This window comes from Hetaerina americana, unplaced genomic scaffold, assembly GCF_022747635.1.
Source record: "Hetaerina americana unplaced genomic scaffold, ioHetAmer1.1.p SCAF_2, whole genome shotgun sequence".
Taxonomy (NCBI): domain Eukaryota; kingdom Metazoa; phylum Arthropoda; class Insecta; order Odonata; family Calopterygidae; genus Hetaerina; species Hetaerina americana.
In genome coordinates, this window is record NW_027286763.1 from 73,228,128 (window position 1) to 73,246,045 (window position 17,918).

The window sequence follows — 17,918 nt, forward strand, 5'->3', positions numbered from 1 at the left end:
AGGGGTAAAAAGGTTACAATGTAGCTGGGAAGAAAAGAGAATTACATTTTTGATTTAGAAGAGTGGTAGGTCTAGGAGTGGGGAGTGGGAGGGATACAAAATTTCGTTGGCAAGATCATCTTTCCAACGGACACATTTCAAAATTTCTAACTGCTCCAAAGCATCGAGCCTTTGACCTTTTTCTTCAAAATGAATAATTTTTGTCACAAAGTCACTTTTGTGATCACTTTCGATGAGGTGTTTTGCAAAGAGGGATGTTATGTTCTTATTTTTTACACATGTTTGGTGTTCTTTAATCCTTTCTTTAAATTTCCGTCCTGTTTGTCCAATATACTTTGTGCTACAATCCGAGCACTCATAACTCATACACTCCACTCCTCTCGTTTTCGGGGACTTTGTCTTTAGTGTGAGAGATCAGGTTCTTAAGGCATGAACGACTGTAAAAGGCACATTTAATTTTTTCTTTAGGTAAACTTTTAATTACTTTTTGATAAATAGTCCCAAGATATAGTATTCTCCGCCATTTGGCAGTGGGATCTTTTACATGTTCGGGGTTGTAAATGTGGCTTAAGGCTATATCTAATAAATAAACTTTACCGGAATAAACTTACAAAAATAGGCCATTGACAAGTTGTTCATTCACATAATTTAGAGTTCAATAATTCAGCAAAATAAATTTAATTAAAATTTAGTATGATAAATCAATAAAAATACTAACAAATAAATTAATAAAAAATCTATGATCACTCTTCATTGCGCAAACGTAAAAATAGGGTATGTATTTTCAAAATATGCAAACTTTATAGCAGGAGTTCCACAGGGTAGTGTACTTGGGTCCTTACTCTTCCTAATTTACGTAAACGATATACAAAAAATGTTTTACTTTCCCAAATAAGACTCTCTGCTGATGATTGTATTTTATACAGACGGGTAGATCATGTAAATGACCACGTAATACTACGAAATAGCATCGATCGTCTTGGTGACTAGGTTACAAATAATGATATGGGCATTAATGTTAGTAAGTGTAAGCATATAAATTTTTCAAAAAAAAAAAGAATGCACAAAAGGATATTTACACCCTCTTTGGAGAAAGAATCCCATGTACTAGTCAATGCAAATATTTAGGCATTTATTTAACTAGGGATCTTGGGTGGGGAGTCCAAGTAGACAATTTGACACGGAAAGCATTTAAAGTATTGCATTGGGTGATGAGAAATTTAAAAGGAAGTAGCGTAGCCACAAAAGAAAAAGCATATAAGGCACTGGTTATCCCTATCCTAGAATACTCCTCCATAGTATGGGATCCATATGAGGTGGGACATATTAAAAAGATAGAAAAAGTTCAGAGAAAGGCGGCAAGATATGTACTCGGAAGGAACAAAAGAACAGATAGTGTCACAAAAATGTTAGATATACTGAAATGGGAGAGTTTGAAAAATAGAATAAAAAGGAGTAGGTTAGGCGGGATGTATAGAATTGTTAAAAATGACGAAGCATGGGAAGATTAACGGAAAGAGATGGAAAAACCAAACTTTAAGGGAAAAAATAACCTCAATTTTAAAATAAAAATAAGAACGCAAATAACAAATAAGAAAAAATACTCTTTTTTAAAAAGAATTATTGTTGAATGGAACCAGCTGCCCGAAGGTTTGTTGGAGCGTTTCCCATCCAATTGTAGGAGTTTTAAGAATAATTGTAAAGCAGCAACTGGGTGATAACCTTCATTGCTCAGTGGTTATTATACTCTTGTACTTATTAAAATATTTTTTGAATGTGATGTGTATGGCCTAAGAAGTTGTATTGAGAAAGTGAATGATGTTTAACAACGGTGCGTTATTTTGAAGGGTATATGAAATTGAAGAGTGCGCGATTATGGACTGAGTGTGGCCATGGACGGAGCGTTGTAGGTATGGTGCCCGTTGTGATGGTAAAGGTGCGGTTGGTAATCTTTAAGTGTCATTGTATATAAGAGCATTTTGCCTCATATCTGTTCTTCATGTGTATGCATGTATGTGTATTGTAAGAGTGACCGTTGACCAGACTTGACCGTTGCCACCAGGGCAATTGCCTAATTACAACGAGGTTTATACAATGATAATATTCCAACCCATCTACAGGAATGTTGCTTATCTACAGGGTTTTGATCTGACTGGCTCAAAACTAGTTTTCTGTTCATTCTGCTATCGTTCAAACCGTCAAATTGTCCCATTCCTTCTAACCCTTCTAACATTTCTATCATGCTAACCTTACCTGATCAATGTAGTTTGATAATTTAAAAAAAGCCACCATCTACCCAAAATCGCCTGTCCGTTTTATTTCCTCCCACAACCTCATCAAAATCTCATTTGTGTTTGATCTTTGCCTGAGCTCCATTCATTCGTTTCCTTATCGAAACAGAAAGAATTTTGTAGGGACGTAGTTTTACAGTGTTTAGATTTACAAAGATTGGTATATGTTTTCCCTAATTGGGAAACCTGTTGACTCTTGATTTTTTATTCTTTTAATAAACCAAAAAGCTGGTTTATTTTATAAACCAGCTCATGCGTGCAATAAATACCCATGCTTCTCCATACTGTAGCCTATCACGACGGTTGTCAGCACTCGGGATTGCAACTGAGATAAAACACCGAACTCTAGAGCTAAACAGTGTCCGCCAGTCTTTAGTTCGGATGGGAGACCTTCTATTTGGGATAGACTTAAATCGGTTAGGAACTGGGTGAAATCCCTAACACTGTAACCCAAGCGTACGCACTACTAATCAGCCGTCTCCCAGGAAGCAGACTCTAATCAGATTAAGCAAGAAGTTAGGAAACTTGGACTAGTTCGGTAACGGGAAAACCCGATTACACCTAGTCCGACGCCAGAACAACTTGACGGCTATTCCAACTCTTCTCGTGTCAACCATCCCTGTCTAAAAAAATCCGTGAAGTCTAACACTATTTCTACTCTACAGGGTTCGTTCGGAAAATAAGTGTACTGACTCCTGGGCTGGGCGCGCCGCTCCAGGCGCGCCCAGCACCGCTCTGACGGGCTGCGATTGGAGGGGGGTATGTTGGCAAGCGACGCTGAAAAAGGCAGTCGGCTCTGAGCTGTGGTGTAGTGAGGAGCTCTGTTAACGCGAACCTCCACGCTCGACCCACGTCACGGAACGCGATGCCGAAGTTTTTGGAGCAGCGTTATTCCATCAAATTTGCGGTAAAGCTTGGGAAATCGTCTACCGAAACTGTCGGTATGATTAACCAGGCTTACGGGGAGTCAGCCATGTCCAGAAACATGATCTTTCGGTGGCACAAGATGTTCGTGGAGGGCAGAGAAGAGGTCGACGACGAGTCTTCGAGAGGTTCCCGATGATGCCTTCGCGGGAGCGTTCCAGGAATGGGAACGCCGCTGGAACAAGTGTATCGACTCACAAGGGTCCTATTTTGAGGAATATTAGCTTAAGATATGTAAAAGTGTAATAAATTTTTTTTCCTGAGCTCAGTACACTTATTTTCCGGACGAACCCTGTATAGTGAGAAAAACCCTATTGTAAATGCATCATAAATTCTTAATTCCCAACAAATCTTAAAAGCTTAAAAACGTAATTCGAAGCGAAAAATAACATGAAACAACGTCTAATAACAAGAAAAATGACACCATCTTATAAATCCCTCACCTCAATTGTCATAATTTTTAATCATTGCTCGAACAAAGAGGAACTCAAATAAAAATGAATAGCATCTATTTATCATCCATACTAAAAAGAAAGACTCGTACTTTTCCACAGATTTTATTATAGGGTACAACGCGTTTCACCGACTTGCGGCATCATCAGGTACAAATTTGCAAAACAGACAGAGCAAGAATATTGCTCTGTCTGTTTTGCAAATTTGTACCTGATGATGCCGCAAGTCGGTGAAACACGTTGTACCCTATAATAAAATCTGTGGAAAAGTACGAGTCTTTCTTTTTAGTATGGATATTAAATACTTCCACGAAGTGAAGCCTGAAACAGTAGAATAGCATCTATTTATGTTGGTACGAGGGTGGTTTTAAAGGTCCTCAGAATCACCACCAGATGTCAGCCCTGAGACAACGGGTCTCCCGCGTACTAATAGGTTTATCAAAGTTGTCATATTTACAGCCAATAGTTCACACTTTTTTCCTTTAGTCCTTTATGAGAAAACATGTAACGCGTCAGTGCTATTGGAAGAGATTTGTGGTGTGGATGCCTCTCTGTCGTTGTCCCCAAGTAGTGATTTGTGAAGATGGAAAAAATTGAGATTCGAGCAGTGATTAAATACTTCGTAAAAAAAGGTATGAATTAAAAGGAAATTCATGCTGACTTTCAGACTCGTATATGAATGTACACACATGCATACATGTATATTTACGAGTATGTGTATGCACGTACATATTTTTAAGTTCATCTACATATACGTATCCATGCATTTGTATATATTTTCTCTATATTTAGAAAATATGTACTCCTATGCAATATATACATCCGTCTTATGACGGTGTGTTTAAAAGTAAAGAAGAATAACTGATTTATTATTAAAATTATACTATTTTCGCTATAAATGAAGGAATATCTTTTTAACTGTCTTTTTAAATATCAGTTTTAAAACTATACAGGTTGATGTTTAAAAACTTTTAAAGATATCAATATGGATACATTGAACAAAACCCTATGCTTTACTTTTCATAATCAAATGTTAATAACAGATAAGATCCATAGATTTCTTTTAGAATCAAAAAAGGTGAACATACTCTTCTCCGTTAACTATATCTTTCATTATTTAACCATTCACTTGCTGCCTGCATCTGGCCCACAAGCAATGCACTCAAATGAATACTAACAATGGCTTCATTTAAAATGCTTTCAACTTTGATGGCTATAACCTCATCACAGTCGAATGTTATTAAATAATATATCAATATGTTCACTTCCTTTTGTGTATAGATATTTGAATCTCTTGTTTTGCGGGAAACATTTATAAATGCGGTTACAAATGATTCGGCGGTTATAAATGCGACCGCAGCTTGAAAGACGATGCTAATGGATTTCATATACAAACTAACTACATTCCTTTTTTGCGAACGATCGAATAAAATGGATGTGTGCATTGTGAAATGGAAAGTTATAAACTTAGTGATTTTGGAAAATATAAACATAAATAAACTGATTCGAAACACCCTGATTTAATGATCACTAATTTGTTTATAGTTGAATTTCAAAAATTACTTCGGTCCTCTCCCCGTGAGGGGAAGAATCTTGAATGAAATAGATAGAACAATGAGAACTGAGATTAATTCTAAGATAGAAATCCACAAAATACTCTTTTCCTATTCTGCTTTAATAGCTGAAGCCAGAATGGATGCTTTAAAGACGACGGAACAGATTGGAAGCGATAAAGACAAATAATCCAGTGTTGTTATTCCATTAAAAAGAAAAATGACAGGAGTTCCTTGCCTACAGTAAGATAAACACTCCAAGTTCATCGAATATTGCTTTTTCACATGCGGCGGTCAACTAAGGTTTTTCGTTACATGAAGCTAGTGCGAACATCCATGTTGATATCTCAATCGCAATTATAAATAATAAATTGGTCTTTAATTTCAATTCCCTGTCGGCATTATTTACCATTTCAAAGGCTCTTTGAAAAATAGCTTCCAAGTGCGTGGCTCATAAATAATCAAGGGCAAGGCAATGCATTCTTCCTTCGCACAGAAGAGTCGGGCTTTATACTTTTTTTCTTAAGAATGGGCATCCATCTGGAACATGGGTGGATTTAAGCGTGGGGATGCAGGGTTATTATTCACCCCCTATTTTGGGCGCGAAAGATAAACATTTAAATCTTGCTCCTAGGGTCTAGTGCGTTGAATGCATAATGTGAAATATCTAATTAATTTCCTTTTATATTCATTGCATGCACATACCATTTGCAAAATCCTGAAAAATACATACAAATAGTAGAAAATTCTCCTAGGGGGGAAAAATGGCATCAGGTCTGGCTATTATGTAAATTGAAATGCTGCCACAACGTCAATTCCTGAAAACATTTATCCCCTCTATCAATTCAACCAAGCTTAACAAAAGCTGCTCATGTTTCTTCTCTGAATTTATGAATTTAATTTTTCTAATTGAAACACAAATTTAGTCCATGTTACGCAATTTCCATAATACCGGCTTGAATAATCTGAGCACGGAATTTTGGACGCCGATGACAAACTTGTTTCCTGGAGTACTGCTTCAAATACCTTCCTTTAATAAATTCAAAGAGAAAGCTAAAGGGATCATAGCCTGGTGTCATTATCTTTCGGTGACCTCGAGATGAAATAGCGGAGGGGGTCGTAAATCTTACTCCCCTGGTGACTCATGAATTCAAATTATCCGGTCTTGTTAGGCCCTAACCCAAGGAAACGCCTACTTTATCACGCCACCAGGAGGCCTAAGTATGAAACACTACCAGAGATTTCTCATGGCACGGCTATTTTAAGTGTTGTAGTCGACATCTGAAGAAGGACAATGAAAAATCAACCTATCCTGGGAATCCCCACATTGGTGTCTGTCGGAATCGCAATGCGGCGGTCATGTCCTGTGCGTGACTTGAATTCTGAGTTTGATTGAACTAACGAGATGATATTGATAACTGACACGGTAGTAAAAGGGAATCTATAAAAAAATGATTTCGGAACAAAAGCAGCATAGCCCGGCAATTTGAGAAAAAGTTCAAGAATCAACACGTAAATTGGGTCTTTGTTTTTTGTTACATTGTCTTTACTTTTACTTTACTTTAGTCAAACGTCGCAGTGGTGGTTGTATGTTGAAAGTAACATTATGTGGCTAGTGAAATGTGGTCTTGAAAAAATAATACCAGTGATTCGATAATGGTATGGGCGCAATGATGACAGGGACATCGAGTAAGGATGTTGAGAAAGAGCTCGTCAAACCTTTAATATGGAGCGTGGTTTTGTACGGTGCGGAAACATGGGCATTACAAAACGTTAATAATAATAATAAAACTCCTTTATTGGGGCAACATTAATACTAGATAGTCCCTTCTTCCACCAAATACACCTGATAGGTGTAGACTGGAAGCTTTTGAAATGTAGGTGTGGAGAATGATGGAAAAGATGAAGTGAACACAAAGGAAAACAAATGAGGAAGTGCCTGGAATCGCGGGGGAAGAGAGGAAATTGATGGAAGACATCCAAAGGAGGAATGAAAGATGGATGCTGAGAATTCTGGTTAGCGTTAGAATGTGGAAGACTGTGATAGAGAGGAGAATGTTAGGCAAGAGAGGAAGGGGCAGTAGTAGGATAGGAATGTTGGACGGAACGAAGGGAGCATGGATGTATGAGAAATTGAAAAGGCTTGTTGTAGCGTTGTATGTCTTCTTGTGTTTTGCTTGGATAGGCAAGGAAATAATCGTTGTACTGTTGTGTAGCTTGTGGCAATGCAAAAACAACCTGAATCGATATATTATTAATTTAAATAATGTATTATAAATTGTACGTTTTGATGATGCTAATCAATTTACCTCATTAGCATAAGCCATTTTCGTTTCTCCTCATCTCAAATCTATTTTTAAACCGAAATTATGGGACAGTATAAATAATTGTTAAAAGTGGAAGTGAAATTTCGTCATTCAAAGGTGTAGGACTGATACTTATTAATAAGCACTTTTTTCTTGGAGACACTGGATGAAATAAATCCTGTATCCCTCGACCACGCACTCCGCAAACTCCTGGTGAAATACGATGCCTAAATTTATCGTATGAATAATCGCAACGGCTTAACCCAAACTGGGTAATTTTATGAGCAGAAAATCTTCCTAAGTAAATACAAATGGCAATGGGTCAAAACTGAATCCTCTTTTGTGAATGTTTTGAATATCAATCACCTTTGAGATTAAAACGACGTAATCACTACCCTTAAAATTAAAATCAACCTTATCATTGATTTCTGTTTTCTTCTTGTGGTAACAAGCTTATTTTCAAATATAAGTAGCGACCGAGATTTATGTTTTATTCATCAAAAACTTTTATTTACGTCCAAACTGAATTGAAGACACAATGAATATTTTGGAATAAGTTAAATAAGGCATGTTTTACACGGATGCTTATAGACATATTTACCAAAGTGATTCGCAGTAAAGTTGTTTGACTTTAAACAATTATTTATGTTTTGGAAAGCCATAGTTTTTATCACGATTGACTTAAAACTTACGGGGAATCACAGTCGAGAATCTAAACAGATGAATGGCAGATGTCGATGTCAGCGCGAAGATAAGTTTAGTTTGTAACTGTCATTTACGACATGTGAAATAATATGAATATCGTTCCATTTAAAGATTGAGACCCTTGGAAGTTTGGCAGCTTGAAAGATACAATATTATCGCACTGTTTTATAATACTTTATTCGATTCTTTCTCAACCCGACTAATATTTTGATAGGAAATGTGCTATGACTTCCGGCTGGAATTCACTTCTGTTTAAACCAATAGCCAAATGACCAAAATTAGGTCATATACTCGATAAATTAGCAAAATTAATTGATATGATTAAAAGCGATTGAAAATGAAAATCAAATCCATAAAGATTCTTAAGCCTACACTTATAATCCATTACCATCGGTACTGAAAACGGTAAATTAGGCCACATTCACAGAGGTAGAAAGTACACGAGAGAATGAAGCCGCTCTGAAAATACTTTTTTTCCATTATTTGCACCGAGTAGTGCTGACCTATTTTCCTCAGAGAAGAGAGGAAAATGGTCACTTAATGAAGTCAGGGAGCAAACGCAATAAAGAATTATCAACTTGGCTTCGCCTTTTGTATCGTCTGGGTGTTGTTTGACGCTTGAAATACAGCACTGCTCCGTTAGAAGAAGCAACCCATGATTTTTATTGGCAAATTCGATCCTAACTAAATAAAGTTAGCAAGATTTTAAGACAAACCATGGCTTACTGGCTTGAGTACGTACTACGTTACACTCATTTTTTTTATTTTTAATGCATCATAAATGTGTGAAGCACTGTGGCAAATTTTCATATTAATTTAATTTTAATGAATCATTAACCGTACTTCAACATAGCTTTTTTTTATGTGGAATGCTTGGGAGAATCAACTTATGGACCAAGAGATTTTTTCGAGGAATTTAAGCCCAAGCGTTTGCAATGCCTTCCTTATTATTAGCCAAATGATACAATCCTCTTCTTTCAGTTTCATTTTTAATTTTGACTTAACTTGCTTAATTACACCCACACACACACACACACACAAAATGTTTATGTCTATGTGATATTCGGTTTTCGCTGAGCGTCTTTATATCAATGATTTTGCATCGCTTCCTCAAGATATTTATTTTAACTTAATCTAATTATATTTAGAGTACCTTTTGTTTTATTTCCTTTACATTTTTACTAATTAAAATGACTTTTTGTTCTATTTTGCCAAGAACGTTAAATACAACCACCGCCAATAAATTTCTCGTAAATTGCTTTGATCTATTGTTTCATTTTTTTTAACTATTTAATATTTTAAAATATTTTTTAATCTATTCAATTAACATGAATTAAATGTATACATACACATAGCTAATTAGTTAATACATATAAATTCAATACATCTGTTGAATAATTTAAATCACAATTTGTTTTTATTTTGGTGGCACAACCGCCTTAGGGAATTATTTAATATTTGAATGTAAGAGGGAGATAAATACTGATGCTGTATGTGAATGTTGTTAATGGACAGAGAACTGAGAATTGAGTGATTGGCAAGTTTCAAGATGATTAGGAGAGGAAAAGACTAAAAAAGAAAGTTATACATACCAATACATATTATGGGGAATTATATTGAAAAGAATATGGATTCGATACTCCATGATGCATAATCTATTAATGGAAGACGAAATGGAAAAAAAACAAAAAACGAAAATTCCACCAAAAGAACGCAAGTGATAAACAGCGCAGGTCCGGCAAAGTTATCATAAGCATTAATAAGCATTTTCCTAAGAAAGGAGAACTTTCGCGTAATGGGAACATTAGCAATTGCATAGGCAAAAGTGGAATGCGGTGGATCAATTTTCGGAACGGCAGACGAACGAGTGGTTGCATCCGCGTCTCCAATAAAAAAAATAAAAATAAACAAATCGTTTGAAACAGTTCAAACAGTTCTAACCTTCATGTAAGCCATTGCTGCAAGACTTTCATTCATATGCATGAACAATTGCCGTGGGATCGACGTGAAGGGAGTCACGCCCTCGGGACCTGATAAATAAATATCAACTTCGATCCCGGAGCCTTTCGAATCCCAAATGACTCCCTTATAAGTTTCCGAGGAGGAGGCCACTGTCTCCCCTCTTCTGCCCCCTTTATTCAACGGATGCGTGGCAGACCGCGGCGGCGGCACAAGAGCACACACACTCGAGAGAGAGAGAGATCACGCACCACGCGAATACGGATCGCGCACCACCAACACACCCCTCCCCCTCATCCATATCTTCCCCGTAGTGCTCCCTTCCCTCGCCCCCTCTTAGTCACTGTCTGCCCCCGCAAACGGGCGAAGCACACCCCTTGTTGACTTATTGTCTTCCTCTCCCTCCTCCGCCCCCTCCCCACCATAATATCTCCCTCAGACAGACAGTGCGGCGGGGGGGGAGGCGCGATACGCTCGTGTGGCACGCGAGTTCGGTGGGGGATTTTGCGGTGGGGGAATAAGAAGTGGGCAAGGGGCGGTTGGAAACGAATGTTTTGAAGAGGATGAGGGGAATGAGGATCTACGAGAATGAGAGGGTGGTAAGCGAGCGAAAGGGAAGTGGACACTACTACGGAATAAGGAAATCGGATGTTTGTGATGTCCTCTCTATCTCTCTCTGTCGAGGACATACAGTGGTGCATACACCCATACTTTCAGGAGTTCGAACTGGAGCACACCATAATGTAAGCACATCGTATCAGGTTACGCATGGTAGTTTGGTGTGCCTCTATTTCGACTGGTGACAGAAGGGTTCTGGTTAAAATCTCGATGATTCCTCTGGATGAAACCTCCAGATTAATACGTATAAGATTTGTTGCAAGATTTAAACTACTGACACGGAGGTATACTAGTTCAACCCTTTCATTGCGATAGACGTAGCAAGAAGTCGAGGAGAATTGAATGCTGGGTCAACCGGTTTCCGATATCTATTTTTTTCTTTAAGCAATTCTTGAATACAACGACATACTAGATCATCACGTACTGCAGCTCAAAAAAAATAACGCCAAATGTTAATTGCCAGCGATTACAACTTTACCATGGTGATCTAACTCCCCCGGCAACTGCGGCTTGAAAGCTAAAATGATGTTACAGTAGATTTTTAGTCTGATTGCGAGTATCCAGACATCACGGGGCGAGTATTCCAGACATCACGGGGCTCAGCATTTGATGAGCTCAAACTTCGTCTGTGCTATCGGAGATTTGATTCTACAAACTGCAAGTAACGTACTATAGAACCCCACGCAAGGGACGAAATATAAGCGAAATAAGAAGATTAATCGTGACTTCAAGAAACCGATATCCTCGGATATGATTCTATTTTCAATCAAGTAAATGGCACTCGCCATAATATATTTAAGGGGTTACCCACTGATTACGAAGTGCAACGTTGCTAGTACTTTTAGACTACCTCTCCCTTCCAGTCGGAAGAAATAGTGCCTAGAGCGACTCTCATAGTAATTAAGTTACGACAAATATGTATTTACCCATAGTGAATTTTTACCACCACCAGCTGTCTGTTTCGTAAGCAAAAAGAGACTCGCTAGCCATTGAAAATACTATTTATTACGAGGGTCATCCGGAAAGTAGTACCCGTTCGTGAAATAAAGACACAAAAGTAAATATTAACAAACATAAAAAATTTTATTTGAAAGAGGATACTTTAAACTACTTCTCAACATAATCTCCAAGCAAATTAAGGTATTTGTCATAACGTGTGACAAGTTTCTGTATTCCTGCTGCATAGTCCTTCGCCGCCAGCTCATTGAGATACGCGAGGGACCCATCTTGCACAAATTTTTGCATAATGCAGATGGTGTTTAACAATTTCATGAACAATTGTTCGAGAAACATTGGGAAAATGCTCACAGATGTCATCAATTGTGACGCGCCGATCGTTCCTCACGAATTCGTCAACTGAGCTCACCAGTTGGTCTGTAATGACAGACGGTCTCTCCGAACGCTCATCGTCGTGTGTGTTCCCCCTCCCCATGTTGAAGTTGCGACACCACCGCCGAACAGACGACTCGTCCATTACATTGTCTCCATACACCTCCTTTAATTGGCGATGAATATCACATGGGCGAACGTTTCTTGCATTGAGGAATTTAATCACTGCCCTCACTTCACAACTGGCGGCGTTCTCAATTTTTTTAAACATTGTAAACAATCACAGAAACAACACAGGCAATGCTAGCGTCACGCAACTTGGCTCAGAGAAGGCAGACAAGCCACTGAAGCTATCTGACCTCGTCCAGCGGCTACTCGCGTCGTCAGCACTTCATTCGGCACGAACGGGTACTACTTTCCGGATGACCCTCGTATTATTAAAAATACACATGTGCTGATAGACATTGTCAGGTGGCACACAAGTCCCAAATAATCGCAAAAGATAATAGCTAAAATCAGACTTCAAAACACAAATCTCTTTAACAAAACAAGCGAATTCCCATCTCATTTACAACCATTAATCAGCAAGAAAGACAGATAAATTTTTAAATATTTAACAACAGGATGGGAAATCATTTTCTGAAAAAATACTCTACTTATGGACTTCGTGTTTCATAATATTTCATATCACCCAACTCTCCCTCCGTCTTGCCCCGGCAAATGGCGTCGACTACCCTTCGATAATAAAACGAAGCGTAAATAATGGAAGACCTCCACTCTGGAATAAAATTCCGACTCGATGAGTATTTCAAATTCCAAGCATCTGAAATTAATTCCAAAAATGTAAGTTCATGCCTTAAAATATACGCACATCGTTGTAGTTAACCTTCCAATGCGATCGCAGAAAAAAACTTGTTTTCCGAAAGAGGTGCTAATGGTTCAGGTTATTCCGACAACATTGAAAGGAGGGCCACCTATATGGAGCATTAATCTTTATTATTTTGAACTATTCTAACCGTGACAGCATGTAAGGGAGCATGCATTTTCATGAACTATTCTATTTTTAAATGGGTGAACTTTGTTAAAATTTAAATGTCAAATGTAAATAACCAAGCAGTTAATCCCCACACAGAAGATGTCTCATAAATTAAGCGAACTCTTAATTAATGCAACTATTTCAAAGCGTAAAAATTATTCGCCTACACCGGGCTTGACCGCGAATACTTTTTACACTATGAAATTGTCGCATCGTAAGCGCATTAGTGGATTACTTTTCTAAAAGTTTTCGTCACGGCATCTCCCGGAGTACCTTTGAATTTCTTGTAAATTAATGAAAGTAAGCCTAATTATTAGAATGCAAGACACGATTTCGCCGAGTTTTATGGAATAATATCAGAATATTAGATTGGGTATTGAATATGGAAATACGAAAATAAGGAGATTATTTATATAAATTCATTATTAACCTGATTCGGAACTTAACATATATACAAAATGTAACAGGAAATCATGTTAATCCTCCTGTCACTTTACTCTCATCGAGAACAAATCAAAAATTATCGAATAACGAACGCCAAAGATCAGTGCTCTTGATAAGCGTGTATATGGATTATATATATATAAATATAAATATATATATATACATATAGACATACATATATATATATATATATATATATATATATATATATATATATATAGAAGTACCAACAAGTATCGATTTCTATCAGCCAATCATATGCAATCAACCACAGCGATCAACCAATAACATTTTCGGATCAGAATAGCCGTAAATGATACAAATTTTAGTGACATAGGAAAAAAATTATTTATAAATATAACTTAGGCATTTTTTCTATAAAACGTGACCCTATAATGAGTCTGTATGTAACGGTTGAGGGTTCTTGAGGAGGATGATTCACGGATATTTATTCAACTTTTTGGAAAAACTGGAAACATTACTAGCCATTAAAACACGGTGAAAATGAATGTACGATGAGGGGCAATATTCACATTGCTTTTTGTATTAGCTCAAATTTAATATAAAACCAAATCACAGTTGTCAACCCGAAGGTCGGTGTGATAGGTGAGGTCAGAACTCGGTCAACACTAAGCCCAACGGCGAGTATTATTCACGAGTAAGCCCCTCTTCCAGCGCCACTTATGCTTTCCCGGAGGATTTAGCCCCCGAAAAATCACACAGCATGGATGAAGCTGAGGGGACCCAGAGGCGTCAAATGGAAGCGAACCCCGGCCTACCGGTCAGTAGCCTAGTGTTGTACCCACTGGACTACCACGCCCTCCAGGCTGTAAAAAGAACTTGGAAAGGTTAATTGATATGAATTATGTAATTAACAAGGGATTAAAAGGAAAGACGGCAGGCTACGGAAGAAGAACGAGGTGGTGAGATGGGAGGGAACCGGAGGTGGGATAATGAGGGATACAAATAGGCGCGATAAATTCGTTCCGTCGCCCCCCGCTAACGAACGGGTTCTGGATGGGGTGACGAGGTCCGCTGAGGAACGAGGCGTGGGGAAGATGAGGGTAGCGGTCAGGGGACTAATAGTCAAGTCCTCGGGGGCACCTACACTACGCTAAGTCGCGTCGTTGATGACAGAAAACAATATCAGCCCTGGGGCACGAATAATAAACAGTTTGGAAAGGGCCGAAAAATAACACGGCGACACATGAATGAGGCACCCGGGAGGAACGAGAAGGAAACGAACCTGACGTGTATAACTCAAGCAATAATTCACCCAGGGGAATAACCAGGACGAGGAAGAAGCCGTGAAACCCCTCCTCCCCCCCACCACGGGCGATGGAGGCGTGCGGGATGATGTGCGGAAGGGGATGCGGGGAGGGAGGGATGGAAGGTGAGGCGGGAGAGAGGAAGATTGAACGGAAAACGCTGAGGGAGTATGAGGGAGAGAATGGAAAAAAAGGGGGAAGATGGAGGCAAAGGGCGAGGGCTGGATGAAAAATGAGAGGAGGCATAAGTGGGAGAGGGAAATGAACATGGTGATGGGAAAAGTGGGGAGAGCGTGAAGTACGATGGAGTACGTGTGGAAGGGATGGGTAATGGTTGGCGTGCATTTGGTAATGAAGGAAATGGGGGAAACTAGGCTGCTGGGGAGGTAGGAGGGCGAGAGGGGGGTGGCGTGAGAGGGAGCTCGATGAAGAGACGGAGGATGGGGGTTGCGCACGGAGAGGAACCCGATGGCTTGGGCGGAATGAGAAGAAGGATGATGAAAAGGGAGAAAAAGCGCTCTTCAAATTTTATTTAATAACTGAACGCTAAATCTAATTGGACTGGCGCATTAGTTTACATGACGTTTCTCTTTTCATGTTAGGGGAGAAGCGTGCCCATTTCTGGACCCCTGTTCGTCTTTCTAAATACGTATGCAAATAGACTTCATTCTGTTTCGACCCTAAGAACATGCAGAAGACAAGTCTTATTTATTTCAATGACGGGGAACGTACTCTCATTTAATAATATTTTCAATACTACTCTATCCTTACGTATTTCCTTTTCCTTTATCATATTCATACTCTGCTCCCCTTCTCTTCCTCACATCCGTTAATAATAAAAATTATACAAAAGTCATGAACTCTTTACGAGATTAGGTGAATCGTTCGATCTTCCATCAGCCAAACCGTTCATGAAAATGAATCACATCCGTCTTTAATTGCTGAGTAATTTACTGTGAGATACATGGTTGTGGCATGGCGTAAGAACAATACGTTTCAATTACGGTTGAAAACAGTTTAGACTTATGTAATAAGGTAAGCATTCAAACCCTTATAAATAAATATTAAAGTTTAGGTAAACGCGGGATATTTCTATGCTGGGTCCTTAAGCCAAACGCATAAATTGATATTTGATTAATATTTTAGTTTCCAATAAATTACTACGAATCGCTAGGAGTTTTTTTTTTAATTCCTGTTTCCAGTTGAGCTTTTTTGCTCCGTGGCAAGGGCTCTTGCCCAGAGGGTAGCGGCCGACTCCTCCCCCATACCATGTCGTCGTTGCAGGAAGTTCCCTGGTGATGGGATTGATTAATAGTGCGGGATGACCCCAAACCTTCGGAGCACTTAAACCCCAAAAGACTCTTCGTGTTCCGATTCCGGAGCGCGAGGCATCGTCTTGTCCGTCCCAAGAGAGGGATGGGAAGGGAGGCGAGGAGAGCGGGGCCATGGGAACGGAGGAAAAGGGATGGACGACGAATGCAAGCGAGGGATGATGTGGGATAGAGAAGGAAGGAGAGACAGGCGAAGAGTGAGTTGATTTGCGCAACATTGATGAATAAAGGGGAGGCAGGAGGTTGAAAATTAAAGGGTAGGGGAGAGGAAGGAGGCGAGGGAGGGGGCAGGAATGACGGGGAAGGAGAGGGTATGGGACTCAGAGCCAGAGATGGGCCATGCCATTAGTGGGACGGCGTACGCTCTCCAAGGAGACGACCTCTGGGGGGAAATGGTAAAATGTTATTTTTTTGGCGTCAAAGTATCTTTAAGACTAAGGCATGTGCAATGGAGATATAGTTCCTTCACTCAAAGAAATGCACGCAAACATGACCCGTAATAAAAATGTATTAAAATTTTTGAAAAAAATTATGTGTTCTAGCTCAACGTTGAGGCATTTTATTTTAAATAATCAAAGAGCACCCGGTGAATTCACACAATTTACTTAGATTATTACCGATCCTCATTTCGCTGACTTCGTTAAAATTGTACCTAAGGGTAAAGCCTACGCTTCTGCTTGAGCTACAAGAGCTCTTTAATTATTTCAAAGAAAACTCGCCTGCCATACAAAACACTACTACCACAATGGGAAGAAGGATGCTTAAATTGACAGATGGAAGATAAAAAATAAGAGTAATGTAAACGATCGCATTTTATTCCACATTTTTTCGATCACTAGATGAAAGACTTGAGTGAATTGTGTCGTGATTTCCCACAGTGCCTACGTGTATTTTACTTTTAAAACTATATTAAATTGCCTGAGGCTGTATATTATTATACTCGTAGCAAGAGCGCAGGCATTTGGTTTGAGAATCAGGATAATGTTTCGGCCAGTTAATCATAGATTCATTTTAATAAGAGAGTAATTATTTTTCTGTCCATTGCTTTAATTGTTTAAATTACGGTATTTGCCATAAAAAGTTCCGGGTGGATACCGCGTGGGAATTATGTTTTTAAGGAGGAAAACGGAATTGGACATTTTTCATCAGATATTTTGTTTCAAAGAAAGAACACGACGGTGGACATCAGAGTTCCTTTGATGGAAGAATAAGATGATTTAAGGTTGAAAGCTGAATGCTTAGAGATGCTGATGAAAGAATAAAAGCTTAAGATAAACATGAAAAACCAAGATTTTGGGAAAGATGTGAAGGTAGACTGAAAAAAACATCTGCAGTATGAGAAAGTATAACAGTAATAAACTGAGCAAATACGAACTAGGAGTGAAATATTTTAGCCCTTTAGGCTCATCAAAAATGAAAAACGCTTGAGGGAGACATTTAATTGCATAATACTATACACGTATCCCAAAGGTTTTATGCAAGAATTAAAGTTTTCTGCACTAGACATCAGCCTCAGAAGAGAAACACGGTATATCGACATGGAATTTAAGAATCTATTTCTTAACGGATTCCATATTAGAGTATTTTTTGTTATTCCATATCAGAATAAATTTTTGAAATTTGGAAAAAAAATTAAATTTGTGTCAGAGGAGGATGGAGATATAAATGAATGCCCAAGACGTTCTATGAATAAGTCTATAAA